Source organism: Tenebrio molitor, chromosome 4 (assembly GCF_963966145.1).
Source record: "Tenebrio molitor chromosome 4, icTenMoli1.1, whole genome shotgun sequence".
NCBI classification, from domain to species: Eukaryota; Metazoa; Arthropoda; class Insecta; order Coleoptera; family Tenebrionidae; genus Tenebrio; species Tenebrio molitor.
Window position 1 is genome coordinate 24,719,043 of NC_091049.1, and position 10,856 is coordinate 24,729,898.

Below are 10,856 nucleotides of genomic sequence, written 5' to 3' on the forward strand. Positions count from 1 at the left end.
CTTTATTTTATAAGAATTCGGCACCATGTCATAGCTTAGTCATGGAAGATTATACCTGATAATAATTACTGCTCCTTCTAGTCCCTAACAACCTTCCTGTTCATATTTTTGTAAGTGTTTTTGATATTTTTTCCTGAAAGTGGGTACTTGATTTGTCTTGTGCTCACAATGATCAATGAGATGTCATCTACCTACCCCTGACACAAAAAATTTATCATTTTAAAAAAAATCAGAAAAGGCTGAAAATGTTGGCGGATTTCTAAAAGAGCGCCATTAATTAATAAGAGTTTATATGTGCGACTCGATCCAAGTCCCCATGAATCATTTGGCAAAAATCATGGTTTTTAAAAAAAATTGCAAATATTACTTTAATAAGTAGATTATCATAATATAATAAGAACAATGCTGTCTATTGTATACCTTTGTAACACTGCACCGACAACCCTACTAATAGGGTACCCTTTAATCCCTAAGCTCTAAATTGCTAACCGTATTGTGTGTTGCCTATTTGCTGAAAATATACATAAAATTTATTTCCTTTTTTAATGAAATATACAAAAAAGGTTTGAAATAAAGAAAAATTCACTTCCAAGGCGACCTGTAGATTTGCTTCCTCTATCCATTAACCTCAAGTTTAGGCCAAAATTGTTTACAATAGTGGATATATTGTGCAATAAAAAATTTTGGATTTTATTTTTTTACTAAAAAGCTTATAAATTTAACCGAAAAGCAATCCCAGAGCGACCTAGAGATACACATTAGGATTAGTTAAGTGTATCGTTAATCGCTTCAAATATCTTTATGAAGCTATAATTTTGCAATAAAAAATCAGAATTTTGCAGCCCCTGTATAGAATAGCCTTAAATGAAATATTCCGTCCTCATAAATGTAACAACAACACGACAGAGTCATAGTTTATTAACAATTAAATCAGAATCTTCAAAAAAAATTGGCCACGCTATCATAAAGTCCATTCACGTTGGATTTTCCTAGTCAAGGTCAAATAATTCAATATTGTGGCGGTGTGATTTTTAGTTCAAAAATGCTTTAGCTGTGTATGTCACCAATACGGGCTGATAAAGTAACCAAGTCATTCGTAGACTGTAGAGGTTATGTTATTCGCTGTCAGCAAAGAAACAGTCATTTTTCAAATATTGTTATTAAACTTTTTAGAGGATAACAATAGGTAATAATACATCCATTTTGTTATCATTTGCACTAAAAATAGTGTCAGTTGTTAATCGGTATGATAGGATTAGGAACATACAATAGGTACCTAACTCCTACCTACTGGTGTTGTATTTTTCTGTTTGCGTTGTTGATTAAGTCAAAAAACCCTTAATGACTACATTTACTTAACCTTCTGCGACTAACATGATGAGTGATGAGGAACCAGACTAAGTTATAGAAAATGAACCCAATAGGAAATTGTGTGAAGTTTCTTTCATTGGAAACGATGAAAGTAAGGAATGCATCTAAATGATGGAACAAATTTGGCAATAAAATTTCAGTTATTCAGAGACACTTATACGTTTTGATTGTGGTTGTGACGTTTCAAGAATGTATTGTTACAATTGCATAACACAAAAGAAATGTGTATTTTGATTTTTAATGATTTTTTTCTAATTTAAGTTTTTTCGATGTACGGTCGATGAACAAATAAAAGTGGGACACTTAAAATTTAATCGATGTAAATCAGGCTATTGAATTGTCAATATATTTGACATCCCTACCATTATATCCGAATTCAACATCTACGAGAGGAAGACTATCCTTGAAGAGTACACTTTTGTCGATGGTTATTGAATCAAAACATTTTGAACAACAATTTTTCTAAACACATTTTGTTTACCGATGAATGCTCTTTTTCCCGTGAAGGAGTGAAGTAACTAGCATTTTTCGGCACACGAAAATTAAAATCTTCTTAGGGAAAGTGCAAATCAGGAAAGATTTTGTATTAATTTATGGGCTGGAATCGTTGGAAATACAGCGTGATCAACAAGGACTGAAGCTGTTGGCAGCAAATGACAGCAAAATATTCCCAAAGTATGAAATGTTTTTGTGCGTTGTGAATGTCAAAAAATTTAGGTTATGTTACGAGTTGGTAGTTTTAAAACACGATACGTACAAAACGACCAAAAACAGTATAAAACTTAATTAGCGGTACTTAATAATGGCCCACTGTTTCGATATTCATAAAAGCGACAGACCGTGCCCGCATGCCCCTCCTGAGAAACAGAAACATGTTTTATGCGTTATTATATTCGAGCTGAAAGTCTGCGGGATGCAGGGATTAGATCCGGGAAAATTTGTAAGGGTGGAACTTTAATTTCTTCTTTAAAATGGTTGTAAAGTAAGGAAAAGGAATGACGGGATTTTTAATGGTAAGGATTATTAGGCCCTGCATTAAACGTGCCCAACAAAGAACTTTGGATGCGTGTGTTTTACATAAGAATCACGCCTGTTTGGAGTGAAAGCTTTCGCACTGACTTTCGAGGGTTTTGTTCCATTCGACTTCGAACATTCTCAACTACATCTTCTGTAAGTATAGATGTTCTACCAGTAGGTTTTGCCTTTTTCACATCACCTGTTTGTAGGTAACGTTGCACCAATCTCGTGCAATGCTGCCTAAACGCGACTAAGGTACCGGGCCGCCCAATGTACCAACTGGCTCAGGGAACATTTGTTGAAATTAGTGCAATGTATCGTCCGTGCTCCGTGGAATACTGCCAACCGTTAGCAGCATCAAAATTTCCAGTCCGAAAGTACGCCATACCAATAAAAATGTCTTGCTCTAGTGTAAAAACCATTTCCATTAATAAATTGATACAAAAATGACACTTGATTTTGAAGTTTAAATTTGCCCGTCAAAATTGACAACTGAAAATGTAATGCTACCAACTTCACTGAAATTTTCATCATGTTGTCATTGTTGCCAACAGCTTCAGTCCTTGTTGATCACTCTGTACTTTGGTAAATTCAAATATACTCAATAAAAATTATAAATTCTGGAATGATAGAAACATTTTTATTCAAGTGGGCCCGTTTAAACTTTCTGCTCGGTTAAATGGTGATGAATATGCGTTTTTTTTTAAATGAAGAACTTCCCGGTTTATGGAATCAATTCAAAGATTATATTTACCAGAAGTCCATAGACACTCCGCAAGAGTTAGACGATAAATTTCATGAAGCTATTGTCACTATCACACCAGAGATGTTAGGAAATGTCCAACAAAATTTAATTCGGCGAGCCACCACTTGCATTGAATCAAATGGGGGGCATTTCGAACATCGCATTTAAAAAATAATACATAAATAATTGTGAAAAATCAATCTATTTACCTATCTCCTCTATTTTTTAATATAATTAGTCAACTTAAGTACTATTTCGAGCAAAAAAAGTGGGACATTAACGTCATTGTCTTGACTTTTAATGTGAAATAACCCTTATCTGATTCTAACCCTACTTTGAGTTGATTGACGTTGTCATTAAGTATTGTAGGTTGTAGGGTATGATTGTAAGTAAGCACGTAGCTTTATCAAAAGAAAAGGGCACTTGGAAAAGGAAAATGGGAGTATAAAATAAATTTTTAAACTGTCAGCTAGAATAGTGTCAAATTTCTATGACAATCAAAGGCAAAATGACAATAAAGCTTGAACTACATCGAATTTTTCAAAACTGACAGAAGTTTTTTTTTTGTTGCGTTTTGCTTTATTATACAGGGTGTTAGGGAATGGTTTCCCGAGAATTTCACGGTGAGTCTGCGAGAGAAAATGTGGTCGAAAACCTTAGTACAATTTTTTCCTAACATGAATGGTTTTCTCAAAAATAAAAATTTAAAACGGTGCCCCACTGTTTGGGAACTTTTGCACCATTTTATTGTTGTGATAATTAAATAAATAGTTAACGTTTTGTAATTAATGTTAATTGCTTAGCAACCAAAAACAACAATGACTCTATGTCAGATTTTATCGAATACCTACTGTCACAATGACATTTCGATTTTAAAAGTCCCCTTGGATAATATCTCATCAAAAATTCATGTTATTCTGTTTGAAATTTCCGCCAATTTCAAATGGCGCCGCCTCATGAGGAGGTGTCAGTAAGAAAGACTCCATCATCCATCTGTCAACAACAGATACGGGTGAACAAGATTAAATTTTCACTGATCTCAAAGAAAAATCTCTAGTAACAATAAAACCGCGCGGTCATGACAATAATCGGTTTTCTCAAGAGGGACTCATGTAAGTGCAAACAGTGGACATAAAAAGAATAGTGTAGTTACTGTTTAATTATAAATAAATTAAATTTTTACTACATATAAAATTGAGACTTCTAGCCACCTTCCTTTCCTTTACACCAATATCTTAGTATATTCAAAATATTTATCTGTATTTACCACAGCCTTGAGGTAAGTCCTCTTTTATTGCTACAAAGAACTGAAATTATTTCTACAGCTTCATTTGTGATACAACATCCAGGTACCTTAAACTATAATGAGATTCGTTAATTTCTGTATAAACTATTTATTTGTATTGAAAAAAATAAAAAACTCATAGTAAATGTTCAAAATGTCCCCCGTTTGCCCTAATACAAGCATTAGCACGTCTTAATAATGACCTGCTAACCCGTGGTAACTCATCTTGATCGTTGCGAATTCGTTCTGCAGCCAACATGATTCTGTTTAAAAGATCGTCTTGAGTATTTACTGCAGTTCTATACACCATAGATTTCATATAACCCCATAAATAAAAGTCGCAATTGTTGAGATCAGGGGAACGAGGAGGCCACGCAGTTGGTCCGCCTCGTCCAATCCATTGGGGTCCGTATGAAACGTTTAAAAAATGTCTTACATTTAAAGTAAAATGCGCCGAAGTACCGTCATGCGTGAACCACATGGCCCTCCGAATCTCCAAAGCAATTTCCTCCAAAAGACCTGGCAGATCAACATTTAAGAAATTTAAATAATTTTCTCCTGTTAATCTTGCTGGTAACACAAACGGTCCTATCAGATGTGTTCCAATAATCCCGGCCCAAACATTTATGGAAAAACGATGCTGGAAACGGCCTTGGTGAATGACGTGAGGATTGACGTCGGCCCAATGGTGAGTATTGTGAAAATTTTGAATACCGTCCCTCGTAAAGCAGCATTCATCAGTCATAAGAATTTGGTTATGGAATAAAGGATCTTGGTTAAACTTTTGCAATAACCATTCGCAAAACCTTTGCCTTTGAGGAAAGTCATGTGTGCTTAGGCTTTGAACTCGTTGGAAATGATACGGATAAAGAAGAGATTCCTTCAAAGTTCTCCACACCGTCCAATCACTAACTCCAAATTCCCTAGCAATTTGTCTGGTACTTATTGAGGAATCTTCAACAACTCGATGCAAAATTTCCTCTTCCACATTCACCATTCCTGCATTCCGTCCTCTACCTACGTCTTGATTTTTGGGTAACGCAGAACCGGTTGTACGCAAACGTTGTGCTACACTAAGAATGGTTTTACTGTCTGGGACTCTCCGCTGAGGAAAACGTTCCTCATACCTTCGGACAGCAGCATTGGCATTTCCGCTACATTCCCCATACACAAAATGCATATCTGCATACTCCTTGATGGAGTATTCGGGCATTATAAACGATTGTAATGATTGTTGGTTGAGTGAAGTGTAGACTTTGACAGTAGTAAATTTCGAAGCAATCATTTTTAAATCGAAACATACAAGATTTTTTCGTGCACAAAGCAATATTTCAGCAGTCCCAAAACAGCAGGGAACAATTTCATTTTCAGAAAACGGTTCAGTTTATCCAAAAACGGTATAAAGGTTTTCGACCACATTTTCCCTGATAAACTCACCCTGAAATTCTCGGGAGACCATTCCCTAACACCCTGTATAAAAATGCATAATTAATCGAATATTTGTAAAGACGACAAACTTCCTATTGGTCTAGTAGGGCGGTCCAGTAGGTGGTTTCTTCAATGCCCTAAACGACTTAGAATTGGACGCTCGAAGCTGGAGAGTCAAGCCCATGTTCCTTTGTACCATTCTTTTTTTGTGATCCTTTAGTTTCCTATTGTTATTTCTATTTTTGTGTGCCGTGCTGTTCGCAGGCGATGAAGTGGACAATCCAATCGCTAGGCTTTTAGTGCCCATTCGTCTAATTTTCTGTCCCCCCTTGGGAGACGTAGTACTTTCCGTTTCATTTTAGAGGTTATCTTCGAAAATCGTCTAAAGATATCAATTTGGTACCGATTTCGCTGGAAATTGCTCCCTTACTTTCAACATGATGGGTCGATAGCCCGTCTCAATCCATCAGAAATGTCGTTCACTCTAATTAATTCAATCTTACCATCACTTGGTCAAAGGTAAACAAAAAAACACCTGAATGACACTTAATACTTAATTGACAGAACCGGTAGTACCGACCTTGATGTATCCCTTTCCTCGCGCGCGAAATTCAAATTAGATCAATTACGAACGAGTCCTTCGATTTTGGCTGATAACCACCCCTTCCTACATCGGTTCAAAAAGCAGGCACTTCCGTCAGCGATTCGAGTACAACCTGTTGTTGGTGGAAATAGCGGGGAATGTTGGTTTCGAAAATTACCTGATTACAAGGGATTCATCCTCTTCTATTTAAATCAATTTTGTCCTCTTCGGCTGGGAATCGACCCTTCCACATCGATATTGAGGCAAAATTTCCTTCGGGAATTATTTCAACACCAACCTCACGAGTTATCGAAGGTAAAAACCCACTTTATTTCATCATTCGGTTAGTTTGGTACTAATGTACGTACGATCGTACGTGTACATTAGGGTGATTTTGGGAGACTAAAATTTGGGGGCAATCCGATCAAGGACCTCGTAGTTCCGTCTTAGCAACCCGGAGTCGAACATACACCGTTACCGGAGTTTCTCCACTTCATCGCACGCCAGCCGCTTCCTGGGCCGGAAAACCAAAAGGGAAATAGCCGTCCAGAGTGTGCACATTCCTCAAGTGAAATCTGCCAACTTTTCGACAATTTGGGGAGTCCAGTTAAAATCAGGGAATAATTGAATCAATGAATTTGATGTTAGCAGGTTTCAAATTGAGAGAAACACAAAATCAATGTTCATTAGGTTAATTTACTTTTTTAGCATTCTCAAATTTGTGGCATATTTATAATTAAAGGGCGAGAATTGGAAATTAGAAACAGAGCGCTTTATCGTAGAAAATAACTAGAATCGTTTGCACTTTTAGTTAGACAAGTAACAAAGCAAAGTGGAAAGGGAGTCGGTAGAAAACAGGGACAACACGGTAACGGTAAAGCCAGGTAGTCGTAGAAATCAGACGTGCGAGTGAGAGAGAGAGAATGAAATTTACGAAGTAATTATTAATTAGAACGGTTTTGGGGAATCAAACCAATGTAGAACAATTTTTAGAAGTAGCAGATCAACGGAATTTAGTTGCATGACATGACACTTACGTAACAGCGTTTCAAGCCCAATTTAGGTTTCAAAATAATGTTAATTTGTTTCATTTTAATTCTGTTTGGTTCATTTTAATTCAGTTTAATTCTTGGTGTTGATTTTTATTATTGTATACAGTATGTTATTGAAATGCGTTAAGAAAATTTAAACGGTGATAGAACTCATCAAAACAAATTACTTTTCTATTTACCATTTTTTCGAAAAATCCTTTTAAACTCAGATAAAATTTTAATTATTTTGATCGTAATTTCTAGTACCCGCCAATGTCTCCCTGCGTACATTAAAAGCGAAAGAAGATAAAAACTTACACAGTCAAGCAAAAACCAATTCTTTATTCGTAGTAAGTGAGAATGACATTGAAGTTACGCAGCACACTCGATCAAGGGCACTAACCTTTAAATTAAATGTTCGAAATGACGCCCTCCGTAATCGATGCACGCTCTTGTGTGCCCTTCGAGCCACAGAAGCTTGAGTTCTCTTCAACATGTCAGAATTTTATCGAATTGCCTCGGTGTCAACTGGAGTCTCATACACAATCTGTTTTAAATGGCCCCATAAAAAAAGTCACAAGGGTTTAAGTCCGGTGAACGAGCTGGCGATAAAACTGGTCAATTACGACCTATTGAAGAAGCCATTGACAAAATGCAATTCGACGTGATGGATCTTCTGATTTTAAGTGTTGGACGCGTTGAAGATGATACGGATGTAATCCCTGTTCGTGCAGCATTCTCCAAATTGTAAAACTGGAAACGTCAATTCGTAATGCAAGTCGTCGGCAACTAACATTCGGTTCTTCGTCAACAGGACAGGACAGGACTAAAAGTCCCTTAATGCCTTAAATGCTGGACAACATTCACAAAGGTACGTGGACAGGGAACTTGGCGACCAGGAAATCTCTTCATGAGTTCATGTACCTACATACAAACGCCTGGTTGCATCAGCATTTAATAAAGCTTCCCCGTAGATGAGCACCATGTCTGTTAACTCCGGATTAGTGTACTTCACCATTTTTAACGATAATTACGGAAAATTCACTTTCTAATAAATTGTAAACACGGCCGCATGCAGGTAAAGGGGGTAACTAAATTGTGTCAGTAAGTTTTTGCAAGACCTATCCGCCTGGGTTTTTGCCGTATTTAACGTTTATCGTACAAGGCCGTGTTCTTTCATCGTCCCATTCATAAACCACTCGATGACACGGAATACGGTGAAAATAAATTCGAGCATAAATATCAGTTTTCGAAAAAATGGTAAATAGAAAAGTAATTTGTTTTGATGAGTTCTATCACCGTTTAAATTTTCTTAATGCATTTTAATAACACGTTGTAGAGTAGGTAATTCAGTGTTCCTGTTTAATTCTGTTGGTTCCATTTTTAATTGTGTTTGTTTCTTGATCTTGAGGTTTATTATTGTATTGAGTCAGTAATTTAATGTTCCTTTTCAGAGTTCTAATTCAACAACAAATTATGTACATTCGGTCTCGTCCTAACAAAAGTCTAAATTTAAACATTTAAAATAATGGTGGAAAACGGAAACTGTAATTTCAAAAGTTCTAGAGATATCGAAAAGGTGTCACGATCGGCGTAAAGTAAAACCGAGCTGATTGGTCACTTTGGTCAAGTAGGGGTTGCGAAAGTGGGGTGCGCCAGAAATGATAAAACCTATGGCCCCTACAACTATAGTTGCATTTTTTTAATAAACAATTGTCAAAACGTTGTCTTGTTGGTATGAGCCAAACTGTGATTTTCATGATAATACGATTGGTCACATTGAGTGTCAACATTTTTTTGTGTAACTGAGCCTGCGCCCTAACGAGCGAGAGTTTATTTCAAATTCGAAAAGGTTTCTCCTGATTTCTCATTAAATTTGTTTTGAAAATGAATTCACGGAAGAAAGGTACGGGAAGTGACGTGAACATAACCTTAACCATGATTTGGTTATACAGCTGGTCCATATGACCAAATTTTAGGGTGGTACAGTATGGTTTTTTACTTCATTTTGACACTGACAATTGTTTATTAAAAAAATTTCCCTATAGGTTATGGTACCGACATCTGGCTGGCCCAGAATATGGTTGGTAGCGCTGAAGTCACTATATCATCAATAAAGGCGGCTATTATTTAAATTTGAAAACTTGTTGTCACTTCATACTATCATTGCGTTAAATAATTATTGTAATAAAACGACTTGTAAATAAAAATGCCCAGTTGTTTCATTACTAGCTGTAAAAATAGAAATGAGAAAGGATTTACGTTATACAGAATCCCGAAAATTCCTCAGCGTCGTGCTAAGTGGTTAGAACTAATAAGACCACATATGGAAATTACAGAAACAAATTTAAATCTATCTAATATATAAAATTCTCGTGTCACAGTTTTAGTTATCATACTCCTCCGAAATGGCTTAACCGATTTTGATGAAATTTTATATGTATATTCAGTAGGTCTGAGAATAGGTTGTTATCTATTTTTTATACCCCTAAGTGATAAGGGTGGTCCACCCCAAAAAAATTTTTTTTATTTTGTGGACAAAATTGTTTTATTTTTATTTTTTTATGACGTGGCATTAAAAAATACTTACAACCCTAAATTTTCACCCTTCTACCATCAACCCCTATTTTTTAATAGCGATGTTAGTAATTCAATAATTTTCAACACCGGTCGATAACTTGATCGTTCAGTTAATTCAGTGATTTCATATAACCTCAAAAGTACTCGACATGTGTCACGAGCTCACACCAATGATTTTTATTGTGTTACACAGTGTTGGATTTGTCTCCGCCCCGATTAGCAGAATAACTATTAAAACATCGAATAACTAACGAAAAAAAATTTATGAAGAAAATTCATTTTGTAAGGTTATGTCATCTGTCATTGTGCGCGCATTGACAATTTGAACTTAATTGAGTTTTAACGTCAGCTGAGTTTTGACACCAAGTGTGATCAATGGTGGTCAACACGTATTACTCTTGCCTATTTTTGCATTGTACAGGGTGCGACAACATAACTTCCTTATTTGAAATGCGCGCCATTCAGACTGTAACGGGGCGGGAGTGGTCTCATTCGGAAGCCGTGGTCCCGTGGTTTTAAAGATTTGTTCCCTATCTCTGTCAGCTGCCATCATGCGTTGTCAGGAAAGAGCACTATTTGAAAAAAGCGTAAATGCCGTGTAAATGCGCACTGCCATAAAGTGGTACTAAATGCAGAGCGCACCATGTGGAAAGATCCCAGCAGTGTCACTAACGCTTGCGCGTAGTTTGAGAAGAGTCATAAAGTGGTACCAGAGAGTGCCCGACTGATACCGCATCTAAAGCATTGACGGTATAGGGCTATAGGGAATGCTCCCTCCTGTTAATACTACCTCCATGGTTGGAAGAGTGGAGATGG

General features: G+C 36.4%; 1 long non-coding RNA gene across 1 annotated transcript; it reads left to right on the forward strand.

The window, feature by feature from the left end:
- The first annotated feature begins 2,083 nt into the window (after positions 1–2,083).
- Positions 2,084–2,972, forward strand: LOC138129803 (uncharacterized). Its single transcript, XR_011159390.1, has 2 exons — positions 2,084–2,541; positions 2,598–2,972. It is a non-coding gene; the product is annotated as an uncharacterized lncRNA (long non-coding RNA).
- Positions 2,973–10,856: the final 7,884 nt, after the last annotated feature.